The following is a 20464-nucleotide window of genomic DNA, read 5'->3' as shown; positions in this document are numbered from 1 at the left end:
AAATCCTCAAAAAAATCTAATTTTGTCATATGAAAAACTTAAATTGGCCATATCTCCTTAAATATGCGTCCTAGAGCGAAAAGAAGGTTAATTCGTGACCACCCCCAAAAAATCAAAATTTTGATGAAAATCCTCAAAAAATCAAATTTTTTATATGAAAAACTTAAATTGGCCATATCTCCTTAAATATGCGGCCTAGAGCGAAAAGAAGGTTAATTCGTGACCACCCCCCAAAATTCAAAATTTTGATGAAAATCCTCGAAAAATCAAATTTTTCATATGAAAAACTTAAATTGGCCATATCTCCTTAAATATGCGTCCTAGAGCGAAAAGAAGGTTAATTCGTGACCACCCCCCAAATTCAAAATTTTGATGAAAATCCTCAAAAAATCAAATTTTTCATATGAAAAACTTAAATTGGCCATATCTCCTTAAATATGCGTCCTAGAGCGAAAAGAAGGTTAATTCGTGACCACCCCCAAAAAATCAAAATTTTGATGAAAATCCTCAAAAAAATCTAATTTTGTCATATGAAAAACTTAAATTGGCCATATCTCCTTAAATATGCGTCCTAGAGCGAAAAGAAGGTTAATTCGTGACCACCCCCAAAAAATCAAAATTTTGATGAAAATCCTCGAAAAATCAAATTTTTCATATGAAAAACTTAAATTGGCCATATCTCCTTAAATATGCGTCCTAGAGCGAAAAGAAGGTTAATTCGTGACCACTCCCAAAAAATCAAAATTTTGATGAAAATCCTCAAAAAAATCAAATTTTTTATATGAAAAACTTAAATTGGCCATATGCGTCCTAGAGCGAAAAGAAGGTTAATTCGTGACCACCCCCCAAAAATCAAAATTTTAATGAAAATCCTCAAAAAATCAAATTTTTCATATGAAAAACTTCAATTGGCCATATCTCCTTAAATATGCGTCCTAGAGCGAAAAGAAGGTTAATTCGTGACCACCCCCCAAAATTCAAAATTTTGATGAAAATCCTCGAAAAATCAAATTTTTCGTATGAAAAACTTAAATTGGCCATATCTCCTTAAATATGCGTCCTAGAGCGAAAAGAAGGTTAATTCGTGACCACCCCCCAAATTCAAAATTTTGATGAAAATCCTCAAAAAATCTAATTTTTCATATGAAAACCTTAAATTGGCCATATCTCCTTAAATATGCGTCCTAGAGCGAAAAGAAGGTTAATTCGTGACCACCCCCCAAAAATCAAAATTTTAATGAAAATCCTCAAAAAATCAAATTTTTCATATGAAAAACTTAAATTGGCCATATCTCCTTAAATATGCGTCCTAGAGCGAAAAGAAGGTTAATTCGTGACCACCCCCCAAAAATCAAAATTTTAATGAAAATCCTCAAAAAATCAAATTTTTCATATGAAAAACTTAAATTGGCCATATCTCCTTAAATATGCGTCCTAGAGCGAAAAGAAGGTTAATTCGTGACCACCCCCAAAAAATTAAAATTTTGATGAAAATCCTCAAAAAAATCAAATTTTTCATATGAAAAACTTAAATTGGCCATATCTCCTTAAATATGCGTTCTAGATCGAAAAGAAGGTTAATTCGTGACCACCCCCAAAAAATCAAAATTTTGATGAAAATCCTCAAAAAATCAAATTTTTTATATGAAAAACTTAAATTGGCCATATCTCCTTAAATATGCGTCCTAGAGCGAAAAGAAGGTTAATTCGTGACCACCCGCCAAATTCAAAATTTTGACGAAAATCCTCAAAAAATCAAATTTTTCATATGAAAAACTTAAATTGGCCATATCTCCTTAAATATGCGTTCTAGATCGAAAAGAAGGTTAATTCGTGACCACCCCCCAAAAATCAAAATTTTAATGAAAATCCTCAAAAAATCAAATTTTTTATATGAAAAACTTAAATTGGCCATATCTCCTTAAATATGCGTCCTAGAGCGAAAAGAAGGTTAATTCGTGACCACCCCCCAAATTCAAAATTTTGACGAAAATCCTCAAAAAATCAAATTTTTCATATGAAAAACTTAAATTGGCCATATCTCCTTAAATATGCGTCCTAGAGCGAAAAGAAGGTTAATTCGTGACCACCCCCCAAATTCAAAATTTTGATGAAAACCCTCAAAAAATCTAATTTTTCATATGAAAAACTTAAATTGGCCATATCTCCTTAAATATGCGTCCTAGAGCGAAAAGAAGGTTAATTCGTGACCACCCCCCAAAAATCAAAATTTTGATGAAAATCCTCGAAAAATCAAATTTTTCATATGAAAAACTTAAATTGGCCATATCTTCTTAAATATGCGTCCTAGAGCGAAAAGAAGGTTAATTCGTGACCACCCCCAAAAAATTAAAATTTTGATGAAAATCCTCAAAAAAATCAAATTTTTCATATGAAAAACTTAAATTGGCCATATCTTCTTAAATATGCGTCCTAGAGCGAAAAGAAGGTTAATTCGTGACCACCCCCAAAAAATCAAAATTTTGATGAAAATCCCCAAAAAATCAAATTTTTTATATGAAAAACTTAAATTGGCCATATCTCCTTAAATATGCGTCCTAGAGCGAAAAGAAGGTTAATTCGTGACCACCCCCCAAATTCAAAATTTTGATGAAAATCCTCAAAAAATCTAATTTTTCATATGAAAACCTTAAATTGGCCATATCTCCTTAAATATGCGTCCTAGAGCGAAAAGAAGGTTAATTCGTGACCACCCCCCAAAAATCAAAATTTTAATGAAAATCCTCAAAAAATCAAATTTTTCATATGAAAAACTTAAATTGGCCATATCTCCTTAAATATGCGTCCTAGAGCGAAAAGAAGGTTAATTCGTGACCACCCCCCAAAAATCAAAATTTTAATGAAAATCCTCAAAAAATCAAATTTTTCATATGAAAAACTTAAATTGGCCATATCTCCTTAAATATGCGTCCTAGAGCGAAAAGAAGGTTAATTCGTGACCACCCCCAAAAAATTAAAATTTTGATGAAAATCCTCAAAAAAATCAAATTTTTCATATGAAAAACTTAAATTGGCCATATCTCCTTAAATATGCGTTCTAGATCGAAAAGAAGGTTAATTCGTGACCACCCCCAAAAAATCAAAATTTTGATGAAAATCCTCAAAAAATCAAATTTTTTATATGAAAAACTTAAATTGGCCATATCTCCTTAAATATGCGTCCTAGAGCGAAAAGAAGGTTAATTCGTGACCACCCCCAAAAAATCAAAATTTTGATGAAAATCCTCAAAAAAATCTAATTTTGTCATATGAAAAACTTAAATTGGCCATATCTCCTTAAATATGCGTCCTAGAGCGAAAAGAAGGTTAATTCGTGATCACCCCCCAAAATCAAAATTTTGATGAAAATCCTCGAAAAATCAAATTTTTCATATGAAAAACTTAAATTGGCCATATCTCCTTAAATATGCGTCCTAGAGCGAAAAGAAGGTTAATTCGTGACCACCCCCCAAAATTCAAAATTTTGATGAAAATCCTCGAAAAATCAAATTTTTCATATGAAAAACTTAAATTGGCCATATCTCCTTAAATATGCGTCCTAGAGCGAAAAGAAGGTTAATTCGTGACCACCCCCCAAATTCAAACTTTTGATGAAAATCCTCAAAAAAATCTAATTTTTCATATGAAAAACTTAAATTGGCCATATCTCCTTAAATATGCGTCCTAGAGCGAAAAGAAGGTTAATTCGTGACCACCCCCCAAAAATCAAAATTTTAATGAAAATCCTCAAAAAAATCAAATTTTTCATATGAAAAACTTAAATTGGCCATATCTCCTTAAATATGCGTCCTAGAGCGAAAAGAAGGTTAATTCGTGACCACCCCCAAAAAATCAAAATTTTGATGAAAATCCTCGAAAAATCAAATTTTTCATATGAAAAACTTAAATTGGCCATATCTCCTTAAATATGCGTCCTAGAGCGAAAAGAAGGTTAATTCGTGACCACCCCCAAAAAATTAAAATTTTGATGAAAATCCTCAAAAAAATCAAATTTTTCATATGAAAAACTTAAATTGGCCATATCTCCTTAAATATGCGTCCTAGATCGAAAAGAAGGTTAATTCGTGACCACCCCCCAAAAATCAAAATTTTAATGAAAATCCTCAAAAAATCAAATTTTTCATATGAAAAACTTAAATTGGCCATATCTCCTTAAATATGCGTCCTAGAGCGAAAAGAAGGTTAATTCGTGACCACTCCCAAAAATCAAAATTTTGATGAAAATCCTCAAAAAAATCAAATTTTTCATATGAAAAACTTAAATTGGCCATATCTCCTTAAATATGCGTCCTAGAGCGAAAAGAAGGTTAATTCGTGACCACCCCCCAAAAATCAAAATTTTGATGAAAATCCTCAAAAAATCTAATTTTTCATATGAAAAACTTAAATTGGCCATATCTCCTTAAATATGCGTCCTAGAGCGAAAAGAAGGTTAATTCGTGACCACCCCCCAAAACTCAAAATTTTGATGAAAATCCTCGAAAAATCAAATTTTTCATATGAAAAACTTAAATTGGCCATATCTCCTTAAATATGCGTCCTAGAGCGAAAAGAAGGTTAATTCGTGACCACCCCCCAAAATTCAAAATTTTGATGAAAATCCTCAAAAAAATCTAATTTTTCATATGAAAAACTTAAATTGGCCATATCTCCTTAAATATGCGTCCTAGAGCGAAAAGAAGGTTAATTCGTGACCACCCTCCAAAATTCAAAATTTTGATGAAAATCCTCAAAAAATCTAATTTTTCATATGAAAAACTTAAATTGGCCATATCTCCTTAAATATGCGTCCTAGAGCGAAAAGAAGGTTAATTCGTGACCACCCCCCAAAAATCAAAATTTTAATGAAAATCCTCAAAAAAATCAAATTTTTCATATGAAAAACTTAAATTGGCCATATCTCCTTAAATATGCGTCCTAGAGCGAAAAGAAGGTTAATTCGTGACCACCCCCAAAAAATCAAAATTTTGATGAAAATCCTCGAAAAATCAAATTTTTCATATGAAAAACTTAAATTGGCCATATCTCCTTAAATATGCGTCCTAGAGCGAAAAGAAGGTTAATTCGTGACCTCCCCCAAAAAATTAAAATTTTGATGAAAATCCTCAAAAAATCTAATTTTTCATATGAAAAACTTAAATTGGCCATATCTCCTTAAATATGCGTCCTAGAGCGAAAAGAAGGTTAATTCGTGACCACCCCCCAAAACTCAAAATTTTGATGCAAATCCTCGAAAAATCAAATTTTTCATATGAAAAACTTAAATTGGCCATATCTCCTTAAATATGCGTCCTAGAGCGAAAAGAAGGTTAATTCGTGACCACCCCCCAAAATTCAAAATTTTGATGAAAATCCTCAATGAAAATCCTCAAAAAATCAAATTTTTCATATGAAAAACTTAAATTGGCCATATCTCCTTAAATATGCGTCCTAGAGCGAAAAGAAGGTTAATTCGTGACCACTCCCAAAAATCAAAATTTTGATGAAAATCCTCAAAAAAATCAAATTTTTCATATGAAAAACTTAAATTGGCCATATCTCCTTAAATATGCGTCCTAGAGCGAAAAGAAGGTTAATTCGTGACCACCCCCCAAAAATCAAAATTTTGATGAAAATCCTCAAAAAATCTAATTTTTCATATGAAAAACTTAAATTGGCCATATCTCCTTAAATATGCGTCCTAGAGCGAAAAGAAGGTTAATTCGTGACCACCCCCCAAAACTCAAAATTTTGATGAAAATCCTCGAAAAATCAAATTTTTCATATGAAAAACTTAAATTGGCCATATCTCCTTAAATATGCGTCCTAGAGCGAAAAGAAGGTTAATTCGTGACCAACCCTAAAAAATTAAAATTTTGATGAAAATCCTCGAAAAATCAAATTTTTCATATGAAAAACTTAAATTGGCCATATCTCCTTAAATATGCTTCCTAGAGCGAAAAGAAGGTTAATTCGTGACCACCCCCAAAAAATCAAAATTTTGATGAAAATCCTCAAAAAATCAAATTTTTTATATGAAAAACTTAAATTGGCCATATCTCCTTAAATATGCGTCCTAGAGCGAAAAGAAGGTTAATTCGTGACCACCCCCCAAAATTCAAAATTTTGATGAAAATCCTCGAAAAATCAAATTTTTCATATGAAAAACTTAAATTGGCCATATCTCCTTAAATATGCGTCCTAGAGCGAAAAGAAGGTTAATTCGTGACCACCCCCCAAAAATCAAAATTTTAATGAAAATCCTCAAAAAATCAAATTTTTCATATGAAAAACTTAAATTGGCCATATCTCCTTAAATATGCGTCCTAGAGCGAAAAGAAGGTTAATTCGTGACCACCCCCCAAAATTCAAAATTTTGATGAAAATCCTCGAAAAATCAAATTTTTCATATGAAAAACTTAAATTGGCCATATCTCCTTAAATATGCGTCCTAGAGCGAAAAGAAGGTTAATTCGTGACCACCCCCCAAAAATCAAAATTTTAATGAAACTCCTCAAAAAATCAAATTTTTCATATGAAAAACTTAAATTGGCCATATCTCCTTAAATATGCGTCCTAGAGCGAAAAGAAGGTTAATTCGTGACCACCCCCCAAAAATCAAAATTTTAATGAAACTCCTCAAAAAATCAAATTTTTCATATGAAAAACTTAAATTGGCCATATCTCCTTAAATATGCGTCCTAGAGCGAAAAGAAGGTTAATTCGTGACCACCCCCCAAAAATCAAAATTTTAATGAAAATCCTCAAAAAAATCAAATTTTTCATATGAAAAACTTAAATTGGCCATATCTCCTTAAATATGCGTCCTAGAGCGAAAAGAAGGTTAATTCGTGACCACCCCCAAAAAATCAAAATTTTGATGAAAATCCTCGAAAAATCAAATTTTTCATATGAAAAACTTAAATTGGCCATATCTCCTTAAATATGCGTCCTAGAGCGAAAAGAAGGTTAATTCGTGACCACCCCCCAAAAATCAAAATTTTAATGAAACTCCTCAAAAAATCAAATTTTTCATATGAAAAACTTAAATTGGCCATATCTCCTTAAATATGCGTCCTAGAGCGAAAAGAAGGTTAATTCGTGACCACCCCCCAAAAATCAAAATTTTAATGAAACTCCTCAAAAAATCAAATTTTTCATATGAAAAACTTAAATTGGCCATATCTCCTTAAATATGCGTCCTAGAGCGAAAAGAAGGTTAATTCGTGACCACCCCCCAAATTCAAAATTTTGATGAAAATCCTCAAAAAAATCTAATTTTTCATATGAAAAACTTAAATTGGCCATATCTCCTTAAATATGCGTCCTAGAGCGAAAAGAAGGTTAATTCGTGACCACCCCCCAAATTCAAAATTTTGATGAAAATCCTCAAAAAATCTAATTTTTCATATGAAAAACTTAAATTGGCCATATCTCCTTAAATGTGCGTCCTAGAGCGAAAAGAAGGTTAATTCGTGACCACCCCCCAAAAATCAAAATTTTAATGAAAATCCTCAAAAAATCAAATTTTTCATATGAAAAACTTAAATTGGCCATATCTCCTTAAATATGCGTCCTAGAGCGAAAAGAAGGTTAATTCGTGACCACCCCCAAAAAATCAAAATTTTGATGAAAATCCTCAAAAAATCAAATTTTTTATATGAAAAACTTAAATTGGACATATCTCCTTAAATATGCGTCCATGAGCGAAAAGAAGGTTAATTCGTGACCACCCCCCAAAATTCAAAATGTTGATGAAAATCCTCGAAAAATCAAATTTTTCATATGAAAAACTTAAATTGGCCATATCTCCTTAAATATGCGTCCTAGAGCGAAAGAAGGTTAATTCGTGACCACCCCCCAAAAATCAAAATTTTAATGAAAATTGTTGGAAATACTACTTTGCAACATGTTCATCAAGTAGCCTTTGCTTTTATATTATGACAAAATGTATTTTGAGTTTGTTGTCATTCTGTTTTTTCCATTCGTTATATTATATTGAATAAAGACTTTTATAGAAAAAACAATTCTTAAATAGCATTCGTGTTTTTTGGTCTGTGCGATATATTGGAATCTTGAGAATATTTCTATCAGGTTATGGGCCCAGGGCGTACTGGAGGCTGTAAATCAAGAATCAATTGAAAGGAAATTTTCAAAGGAATAATATCAAGATAGTTTTTCAAGATTTTCGTAAAGGGGAAAAATACGGAAAGATGAGTTCATCGTTGTACCAAATAGAAAAGCTGGACGAGAGAAATTATGAATCGTGGTACATTCAAATGAAAAGCGTTCTCATCCATAGCGGATATTGGAAGCACGCTAGTGGTGTCTTGAAAAAGGATTCTGCATGGACAGCAGAAAACAAAGCCATATGGGACGACATTGATGAAAAGGCTTTGGCAACAATAACGTTAAGCCTGAAATCAACGCAATTGAACTACGTCAAGCATTGCACAACATCGAATGAGGCATGGGAAAAACTTAAGAAAGTGTACAAGCCGAAAGGACCGCTGCAAAAGGTATCCTTATATAAAAAACTTCTAAACATTGTAACGACGGGTTTTCCCTCGTGTGCTGGGGTATAACTCGCGGGGAAAAGGGTTCGTCACAGAAATTTATATTTGTAGTGACCCGAGTAGAGAAAAGACCTTGTTTCGATTTTTAAACTGAACAATCGGTTTTATTAGTGGAATAGCTACACCTACAATACAATTTAATCTAAATGTTCCTTATTGACTGGTCTCTCCCGTCCTCGACGTGACCTTGACCGGCACTTCGTCGTTGGCAACACGGCTTCGTGGAAACAGCTCGATCCTTAGATATTGAGGGCACGATGTTTGACGTGGCCTGGGACGACACTACGTCGGAAGTACGTTGGCTATTCTACTTGGTCCTCAGAAATAACTACTGTCGCTGAGACGTGGCCTGGTACGACACTTCGTCTGTTAGTATGATGAGTCGGTGGTGTATCGTTGTCGGGTCTTGGGTCTGGGGTCTATAGGCGTGGCACAGCGCGTAGTAAAAGTGACTGTGGGATTTCGACAACGTGGTGGACTGGGGTAACGTGAACTTCCGCGGTTCTCGATCGTACGGAATGTGTAAAGGCTAGGGCGGTCGCGACAAAGGCGTTTTATTATTTGTTTCGTATGATGTCGTAACACGTGTCGTGACGAAGTGGCTTACGACAACACACTCCGCAGATTGTTCACGGGTTATCAAAACTTACGTCTCACGCGAGTGGCTTATGGTACCACACTTCCTAGAATTCGGGCGATGGCTTAAGAATATCGGTAGCGGTAGGTGGCATGCGACAACACACCTGGTCAGAATAGAACCGCGACAAGTGGCTTGAGACAACACACTTGGTGACTAATCGTATAGAAGGGGGTCACGGCAAGTGGCATACGACAACACACTTGGAAGAATCTCTAGTCACGGGTAATTGGTTTTGCGCGTGGCAAGCGGCTTACGGCAAGTGGCATACGACAACACACTTGGCAGAATGGAATCACGACAGGTGGCTTGCGACAACACACTTGGAAAGAATCTTCGGTCACGGGGATTGGTTTTGAGCGTGACAAGTGGCTTGCGACAACACACTTGGAGAAATGGGATCACGGCAAGTGGCTTGCGACAACACACTTGGAAAAATGGAATCACGGCAAGTGGCTGGCGACAACACACTTGGTCAAAGGGAATCGCGGCAAGTGGCTTACGACAACACACTTGTTCCAAGGGAATCACGGCAAGTGGCTTGCGACAACACACTTGGAAAAATGGAATCACGGCAAGTGGCTTGCGACAACACACTTGGTCAAAGGGAATCGCGGCAAGTGGCTTACGACAACACACTTGGTCCAAGGGAATCACGGCAAGTGGCTTGCGACAACACCCTTGGCTAATGGGGTAATAGTATATAATGGAATCACGGCAAGTGGCATACGACAACACACTTGGCAGAATGGAATCACGAAAAGTGGCTTGCGACAACACACTTGGTTTTTAAAGATGTATGTAACGCGGTAAATGCAAGTGGCATACGACAACACACTTGATCAGGATTATATCTAGTCACGGGTGATGGTACTGAGTCACGGGTTTTGAACGTGTCAAGTGGCGTGCGACAACACACTTGATTATCAAACGAGGTTATGTCCCGCGTTTAGTGCAAGTGGCAGATGACAACACACTTGAACGCGATAAATGCAAGTGGCATACGACAACACACTTGATTAGGATTATATTTAGTCACGGATGATTGTACTGAGTCACGGGTTTTGAACGTGTCAAGTGGCATGCGACAACACACTTGATCAAGATTATAATTAAATTTACTCACGGGTGAAGATATTGAGTCACGGGTTTTGGGATTCGGAACGTGCAAGTGGCCTACGACAACACACTTGATTTCAAAGAGGTTATGCAACGCGATTAGAGCGAGTGGCATACGACAACACACTCGATAAGATCAAAGTTATATGTAGTCACGGGTAATAATACTGAGTCACGGGTTTTGGTATTTGAGCGCGCAAGTGGCATGCGACAACACACTTGGCTTCGACGAGGTTATGTAACGCGATTTGTGCGAGTGGCATACGACAACACACTCGATAAGATCAAAATTATATTTAGTCACGGGTAATAATACTAAGTCACGGGTTTTGGTATTTGGGCGCGCAAGTGGCATGCGACAACACACTTGGCTTCGACGAGGTTATGTAACGGGTTTAAGGCAAGTGGCCTACGACAACACACTTGATTTCTATAGGGATTATGCAACACGATCAAGACAAGTGGCATACGACAACACACTTGATCACGGCAAGTGGCATACGACGGCACACTTGATGTATAAATATCATTTTACGCGTATTCACTTCTGTAATAGATTCCACGTACACAATATTCTCGAAATCCCGCTGGGTCACAATACACTTTTATTGATATTATCACTGTTCACTGTACTTACCCGCTGTGTCTGGCACTATCGTTGAGCAAATGGTTTGGGTCGCTTGGTTTAGCTCCTTTGTTGGTAACCGCGCACTTCACTTTGTTGCCGATGGTAGGCACGCACTTCACTGACTGACCCAGATTCAAGTTTTGCAACTCCTTTTATTGTCATCTGTGGCTGTGATATTCACCACAGCAGCGCAGCTTCTCTCTGGCTTGGTAGTAGCAGAGATCTCAGCAGTGATGCTTCTGTACGGTTGTTTTGTATGTATATCACCACCGAACGATGTTTGCCTTTACTCACATTCCATTGCCATTGCTCGTTGTTGTTGTTGGTGATCATCACCACAGCCTGTTGTGATAGTTGTTGGTGCTGTATAACGGCGAGTTATTTTGTAAAGTTGAGAACATTTTATGTTGGCGAAGTTTAACACACGTTGCAATGGGCATTGTTAGTGTTAAATAACGGCGAGTTATTTTGCAAAGTTGAAAATATTCTATTTTGCAAAGTTTAACACCTGTTGCAATGGACATTGTTGATGGTAAGTAACGGCGGGTTGTTTTGAATATTTTTACATGTTGTAAACAAGTATGAGGGTCGCAACATATGTTAGGGAATAACTAGCCTTCTCAAAACGGATGGGAAAATATTATATATGTTATATATATATATATATATATATATATATATATATATATATATATATATATATATATATATATATATATATATATATATATATATATATATATATATATATATATATATATATATATATATATATATATATATATATATATATATATATATATATATATATATATATATATATATATATATATATATATATATATATATATATATATATATATATATATATATATATATATATATATATATATATATATATATATATATATATATATATATATATATATATATATATATATATATATATATATATATATATATATATATATATATATATATATATATATATATATATATATATATATATATATATATATAATATATATATATATATATATATATATATATATATATATATATATATATATATATATATATATATATATATATATATATATATATATATATATATATATATATATTATATATATATATATATATATACTTAAACTATACTATACATTATTATTAGATTAACCTAAGGAATTCATTTAGAAAGAAAGGAAAAATAAAAGAAATTCATTTGTTTTCACATTAGAAAAAATAGAAAAGAAATTAAACAAAATATAAAAAATAAAAAAAAAAATAGAAAAGGAAATTAAACAAAAGAATTAAAATTGTGTGGCCGAAAACGAGGTCCGACTTTCGGTCGTCACACGGCTCCCCCTCCTTCGAGTTACGGGTCATCCTTCGGTTGCACGATGATCTGCCCCTGGCGGTTGATTATTATGCGGAGTCGCTGTCCGCAAACGGTTACCACCTGCTTCCGGCGGCGGTGCTGATGGTGGAAGGCCATGGCTATGCGGAAGTGCCGCTGGAGTCCACGGAGAACCTCTGAAGGCAGCTCCCGTCCACATTGGAATACGTATTCCGTCTCGAGAGCTGGACGTTCCGGGACCACGACCGCGCTGGCCATGGGGCGAGTGGTCGACAGACGGGCATTCTCCCGCCGAAAGTTGCCCTCGGACTCCGAGGAGGTAGTGGGAGCATCCGAGGAGGTAGTGGCACGTGCCTGGGAATCTTCCGACTCGGATGCAGTAGTATCATACCGTTGTGCTGGGGTCGATTCCTGCGGTGCGGTGGACGGGCCTGCGATGACTTCCCCGGAGTGTACGGGACCTGGCATCTCATCCTCGGATGTATCGCGCACATCAGGTATTCTGCGCTGGATCGGTGGCGGATTCGCATCCTCGACATCATCCACGATCTCTATTATGGAGACTGTCGGCGAGGGCGTTGGAGGAGTTGGTGGCGGTCTCCGAGGTGGTGTCACGGGTTCATCAGAATCCGATGACAGTTCCACCGTTGCAACTATGACCGGTGAGATGGGACGAGGCATGGGTCGCACGGGGTCGATATGGCGGGCTGATATCCCGGGGTATGGCAATGGCCGTATGCGCTGCGGGTCAACCGGTGTGCCAGTGTTCGAGGGCGATGGGAAGCTCCAAGTCGTGATATCTGTACGACGCAGGGCCGTATGACAGCCTGTGGTAAAGTCTCGGACGTCGGTCCGTCGTTGGCGGTCGTTACGGGCTCGGGTACCTCAGGGCGGCGGTTCAGATGCCGTTCTTGCCACTGCGCCTTGAATTAGGCCTTTGTTTTCGGTGGAGTTTTCCCTGGGTCCATATCAGTCGTTTTTGCTAGAAGAACAGAAAGAATTTGAGGATTAGTAGTGTTATTAACTGTTTCTACCCGTTTCGCATCGTTATCGGTTAGTCGCAGTACGTCGTCTGTGGTAAACGATTTCAGTTCGCTGAGATGTGCGGTGCGAATGTCTCCTTTATCACGTCCCCGGAGCTTGGCTATCACTGGTGACGGAAACTCACAACTTCGTAAGGTCCATCGTATTTTGGGGCAAGTTTAGCAGCGAATTGGTCGATTGCTCTCGACAGAGGGTGCTGGCGCACCAGTACTAATTCTCCAATCGCGGGTTTCCACTTCCTGCGTCTCAGATTGTAGTATCTCCGTTGGTCCTCCCCAGCTCTTGCCAAGCGTGTCCTGACCATCGTAAACACGTCCCGTAGTTCCGCTGCTTTGTTCGCTGGACTTTGCTTCGTTTGTCCGGTACCTATGGTGACCTCGTCGTATAACGCATTGGGTAGACGGGGTTCTCGCCCCTGAACAATAAAGGCTGGCGAATGCCCTGTGGACTCCGAGATACTAGTATTGATGGCGAGGCTGATCTCCGGGAGATGTTCATCCCACTTGTTGTGTTGATTCTGGCATATTTGAGAGATCATTGTCTTAACGGTCCTATTCGCTCGTTCTGTGGGATTTTCCTGTGGACAGTACGGTGCTGTCAGTTGGTGTCGAACGCCTATCTGTTTTAGATACCTTTCCAGCTCCCGGCTGGTAAACTGACTGCCGTTGTCGGTAATGATAACCTTGGGCGTTCCGAACCTCGAGAGTATTCGTTCTCGGAAAGCTTTAACTATTCCGTCAGCAGTTGCTTTCCGTTGTGGAACTAACTCTACCCACTTCGAGAACCGATCGATGAGTACCAGCATCATAGTGTTTCCATGTTTTGTACGTGGCAGAGGTCCAACATAGTCTGCGCAGATCGTGGACCAAGGTTCCTCCGGGATAGACAGCAACATCTGTCCTGCTGGTGCCGATTGGCTCACCTTGTACCGTTGACACGATTCACAAGCTCTCACAAACTTAGCGATATCCCGCGACATCCCTGGCCAGAAGTACCGGCTACATACTCGGTTTATAGTTTTCTTCACGCCTAGATGACCGGCTGATGGTTGGCTATGATTTTCGTGCAGCACTCTCAGACGCTGGGTTGTGGGAACGCACAACTTCCATGGCGTACAATCGGTGTCAGTTGGGTGTCGCGTTATGTGTCTATACAGCTGATCTCCGATAATTGCATAATCTGGAAACTTCTCAGGGTCCTTGTTAATCTCTTCGATCTTTTTCCGAATCCACGGGCAGTCCTCCGGTGTCATGGTAACGGCCCGATTTAGGTTCTCCGTTGGCTGGCGGGATAGGGCATCTGCCACGATGTTCAGTCCTCCTTTCCTGTATTTGATCGTGTAGGAATACTGCTGGAGTTCGAGGGCCCATCTTGCCAATCGCCCCGTCGGGTTATCTATTGAGTTCAACCATTTCAGGGCGAGGTGATCTGTAAGAACTTGGAATTGATATCCCTCGAGGTACGGTCTCATTTTCCGTATTCCCCACAGGACAGCCAAGCATTCCTTCTCGGTGGCCGAGTAGTTTCTTTCAGAACCATTTAGGGTCCGACTGGCATATGCGATGACTCGCTCGCCCTCTTCGAATTCCTGGGTCAACACTGCCCCGAGTCCATAATCACTGGCATCCGTCTGGAGAATAAACATACGCCCAAAGTCGGGACATGCCAATACAGGTGCTTGTGTCAACCTTGCTTTAAGAATTTCGAAGACCGTCTGTTGCTCCTCCGTCCACTTCCAGTGTCTGCCCTTTTTAAGCATGCTGGTGAGGGAATGGGCTAAGGTAGCAAAATCTGGCACAAACCGTCTATACCAAGACACGACACCCAGAAAGCGGCGCAGCTCTTTGACATTGGTGGGCGCCTTCATCTCCTGTATGGCCGATATCTTATCGGGGTCCGTATGAATTCCTTGGCCGCTAACAACATGACCGAGGTATTTAGTCTCCTGTTTGAAGAATTCGCATTTGTCTGGATTAATGCGTAGCTTGGCCATTCTAAGACGACGGAAAACCTCTTGTAGGTTGCTCAGATGCTCGTCCAATGCTTTACCTATCTCGATGATGTCATCCAGATAAGCGAATGCAAAAGGCTCAAGTTCGGGTCCGATGACGCTGTCTAGGGCTCGCTGAAATGTCGCGGGAGCAGAGTGTAATCCAAATGGCATAACTCGCCACTGGAACAGGCCGCGACCGGCGACGGTGAAAGCGGTGTATTTCCTACTTGCGTGGTCCAACGGAATTTGCCAGTACCCGTCCTTCAAATCAAGACTGCTTACATACGTTGCTTCGCGCAGGCGATCCAGGATTGAATTGATGCGGGGTAACGGATACGCGTCGGGGTCGGGATTTGCTGTTCAAGTGTCGAAAATCCATGCACAATCGCCACTGGCCATTCTTCTTTTGCGCTAGAGTGATCGGAGAACTATATGCGCTGCGTGAGGGTTCGATATATCCGTTGGCTAGGAGTTCATTGATTTTTGTGTCAATAATGGCTTGCATTGCGGGATTACGGGCTGCATACCGCAGTTTAAACGGACGATCGTCCGTCATCACGATCCGATGTGTTGCTGCAGTGGATGGACCCCGTACTTCCTGGAACTTGGCAAGCTCCTCGGTAAGAAAATTTTTAATTCGCTCTTGTTCGGGCGGGGAATGAATCGTTAACGGCCTGTGTCCCTGGCCGTTGTTGGTTTCCGCGGTTGATCTAAGACATAGCAGTCCTATACTCTGGCACGGGCATGTTAGGCTGCGGTGACTGTAGTGTTGTATGCCGCTGACTTCATTATTAAAACCTTCATTCGCCGCAAACACACAGGAGAAACCACCCATCGTCATTCGAGCTCCAATTTTTGTCAGGAAGTCTAGTCCAAGGAGGACATTCTCCGACGCCCCTGGCATGACCAAGAATCGAGTGGGTATCCTCCGGGAGCCTAGCTCGACGTCGACGTCCAGTGCGTGGGTTATTCGCAGTTGAGATTGATCAGCTAGCGTGACATTTGCTTGGTATGGTGTCCAAAGGCCCGATTCCTCTAGGGTTTGTGCAAACTCCTCGCTGAGAAAGCTGCCTGTAGCACCTGTATCAACGACAGCTTGTGTGCGTTGGTTGCCAATGACAATAGTGGCTACCAACTTCTTAGGTTCGACGTGTAGGACTGGACTTAGTGGCGGGGCGCTGAGTTGTTCTGCGGGCCCGTTTGCCCCTGATGTTGGCGGGCCCGTCCCCCGTTTCCCGAGTTCCTACGGCAGCATCGGATCGTGCGAATACCTCTCCGACCACACTCCCAGCAGAAAAGTACTTGCTCATTTCGGCATCTATTGGCGTAGTGTCCGTCTTCCCCACAGTTTCGACACGCCGTCCGGGGGTCAATCCGTGGCTGAGTGGTTCCGGTTACTTCTTCTGGCTCTATTCGTCTATGCTGCTCTCGCGGGTGTGAGGTCAAGGATGGCAGACTTTCCAAATCCTCTGCCATAGTCAGCAGATCTGTGAGAGTCTGGAAATCTCTCCTGCGGATATACCATTGGTATTCCGGTAAAGCATTTCGGAAAATTCGTTCCACTTTTTGTTGCTCGGAGTAGGTCGAATGTCTCATTAGTTCCTGCATGTTGAGGGTGTAGTTTCTGAACGATACTTTAGGCTTCTGACGTCGTCTGCGAATTTCGTCTTCCAGCTGCTCGAAGAATCGTGCTGGCAAGAAAAACTGTAGGAAATCTTCTCGGAAATTCGTCCAGCTGTTCCACGAGCGGTTATTGTTCCGGTACCATATTAGAGACCTCCCGCGTAATACTTCCGGCATCATTTTTGGTAGAACATCTGGGTCAACGCCATACATATCCGCGAGTTCCTCCAGCCGTTCGACGAATTCGAGGGGTTCCCTCTCCCCGTCAAAGCAAATGTTCCATTTTCGCACCTGATCCGCAACGGTGCGTAAGTCCACGACTGCTGAGTTCCGGTTCCTATTATCACCCGGTGGCTGAGTCTCTCTGTGCAGAGCTGTCCCATTTGCTTGTGTGACCGGAGTTCTCACGACAGTATCAGTGGCCTGCTCCTCAGAAGAAACGGTGATGGCCGGTATTTTCTTCGGAGTTACATTATTTTTAGTTTCCCGGCGGGATACTGTGGGGTCATGGACTTCCTGGAGTTCCAATAATCTCTTGAGGATGTCTGGCTCGTGCTCTTTACCTAAAATCTGACCGAAACGTTTTCTAAGCTCCTCAACGGTCCCGGAGATCTCAAGCCCAAACTCGTTCAGGTAGTTTCCTAATTCTTCTTTACGTAGGCTATATGCCCACGAGGTGCGCAATACGTTGGTCATTTCTGTCGTTTTAAACGTTCCTGGTAGTTGTCTAGATGGACCAGTGGTTACCAGCAAATTCTATAACTGTATTAAACCTAAAACCGATTGGTGTTATATATATGACTGGTTTTGTACAATTCTCTACTCAAGGTCCCTGCTCGGGCGCCACTGTAACGACGGGTTTTCCCTCGTGTGCTGGGGTATAACTCGCGGGGAATAGGGTTCGTCACAGAAATTTATATTTGTAGTGACCCGAGTAGAGAAAAGACCTTGTTTCGATTTTTAAACTGAACAATCGGTTTTATTAGTGGAATAGCTACACCTACAATACAATTTAATCTAAATGTTCCTTATTGACTGGTCTCTCCCGTCCTCGACGTGACCTTGACCGGCACTTCGTCGTTGGCAACACGGCTTCGTGGAAACAGCTCGATCCTTAGATATTGAGGGCACGATGTTGACGTGGCCTGGGACGACACTACGTCGGAAGTACGTTGGCTATTCTACTTGGTCCTCAGAAATAACTACTGTCGCTGAGACGTGGCCTGGTACGACACTTCGTCTGTTAGTATGATGAGTCGGTGGTGTATCGTTGTCGGGTCTTGGGTCTGGGGTCTATAGGCGTGGCACAGCGCGTAGTAAAAGTGACTGTGGGATTTCGACAACGTGGTGGACTGGGGTAACGTGAACTTCCGCGGTTCTCGATCGTACGGAATGTGTAAAGGCTAGGGCGGTCGCGACAAAGGCGTTTTATTATTTGTTTCGTATGATGTCGTAACACGTGTCGTGACGAAGTGGCTTACGACAACACACTCCGCAGATTGTTCACGGGTTATCAAAACTTACGTCTCACGCGAGTGGCTTATGGTACCACACTTCCTAGAATTCGGGCGATGGCTTAAGAATATCGGTAGCGGTAGGTGGCATGCGACAACACACCTGGTCAGAATAGAACCGCGACAAGTGGCTTGAGACAACACACTTGGTGACTAATCGTATAGAAGGGGGTCACGGCAAGTGGCATACGACAACACACTTGGAAGAATCTCTAGTCACGGGTAATTGGTTTTGCGCGTGGCAAGCGGCTTACGGCAAGTGGCATACGACAACACACTTGGCAGAATGGAATCACGACAGGTGGCTTGCGACAACACACTTGGAAAGAATCTTCGGTCACGGGGATTGGTTTTGAGCGTGACAAGTGGCTTGCGACAACACACTTGGAGAAATGGGATCACGGCAAGTGGCTTGCGACAACACACTTGGAAAAATGGAATCACGGCAAGTGGCTGGCGACAACACACTTGGTCAAAGGGAATCGCGGCAAGTGGCTTACGACAACACACTTGTTCCAAGGGAATCACGGCAAGTGGCATGCGACAACACACTTGGAAAAATGGAATCACGGCAAGTGGCTTGCGACAACACACTTGGTCAAAGGGAATCGCGGCAAGTGGCTTACGACAACACACTTGGTCCAAGGGAATCACGGCAAGTGGCTTGCGACAACACCCTTGGCTAATGGGGTAATAGTATATAATGGAATCACGGCAAGTGGCATACGACAACACACTTGGCAGAATGGAATCACGAAAAGTGGCTTGCGACAACACACTTGGTTTTTAAAGATGTATGTAACGCGGTAAATGCAAGTGGCATACGACAACACACTTGATCAGGATTATATCTAGTCACGGGTGATGGTACTGAGTCACGGGTTTTGAACGTGTCAAGTGGCGTGCGACAACACACTTGATTATCAAACGAGGTTATGTCCCGCGTTTAGTGCAAGTGGCAGATGACAACACACTTGAACGCGATAAATGCAAGTGGCATACGACAACACACTTGATTAGGATTATATTTAGTCACGGATGATTGTACTGAGTCACGGGTTTTGAACGTGTCAAGTGGCATGCGACAACACACTTGATCAAGATTATAATTAAATTTACTCACGGGTGAAGATATTGAGTCACGGGTTTTGGGATTCGGAACGTGCAAGTGGCCTACGACAACACACTTGATTTCAAAGAGGTTATGCAACGCGATTAGAGCGAGTGGCATACGACAACACACTCGATAAGATCAAAGTTATATGTAGTCACGGGTTTTGGTATTTGAGCGCGCAAGTGGCATGCGACAACACACTTGGCTTCGACGAGGTTATGTAACGCGATTTGTGCGAGTGGCATACGACAACACACTCGATAAGATCAAAATTATATTTAGTCACGGGTAATAATACTAAGTCACGGGTTTTGGTATTTGGGCGCGCAAGTGGCATGCGACAACACACTTGGCTTCGACGAGGTTATGTAACGGGTTTAAGGCAAGTGGCCTACGACAACACACTTGATTTCTATAGGGATTATGCAACACGATCAAGACAAGTGGCATACGACAACACACTTGATCACGGCAAGTGGCATACGACGGCACACTTGATGTATAAATATCATTTTACGCGTATTCACTTCTCTAATAGATTCCACGTACACAATATTCTCGAAATCCCGCTGGGTCACAATACACTTTTATTGATATTATCACTGTTCACTGTACTTACCCGCTGTGTCTGGCACTATCGTTGAGCAAATGGTTTGGGTCGCTTGGTTTAGCTCCTTTGTTGGTAACCGCGCACTTCACTTTGTTGCCGATGGTAGGCACGCACTTCACTGACTGACCCAGATTCAAGTTTTGCAACTCCTTTTATTGTCATCTGTGGCTGTGATATTCACCACAGCAGCGCAGCTTCTCTCTGGCTTGGTAGTAGCAGAGATCTCAGCAGTGATGCTTCTGTACG

This window comes from Haematobia irritans, chromosome 2 (assembly GCF_050003625.1).
Source record: "Haematobia irritans isolate KBUSLIRL chromosome 2, ASM5000362v1, whole genome shotgun sequence".
In the NCBI taxonomy this organism is placed as follows: Eukaryota; Metazoa; Arthropoda; class Insecta; order Diptera; family Muscidae; genus Haematobia; species Haematobia irritans.
Note: the sequence above shows the minus strand (reverse complement) of the source record.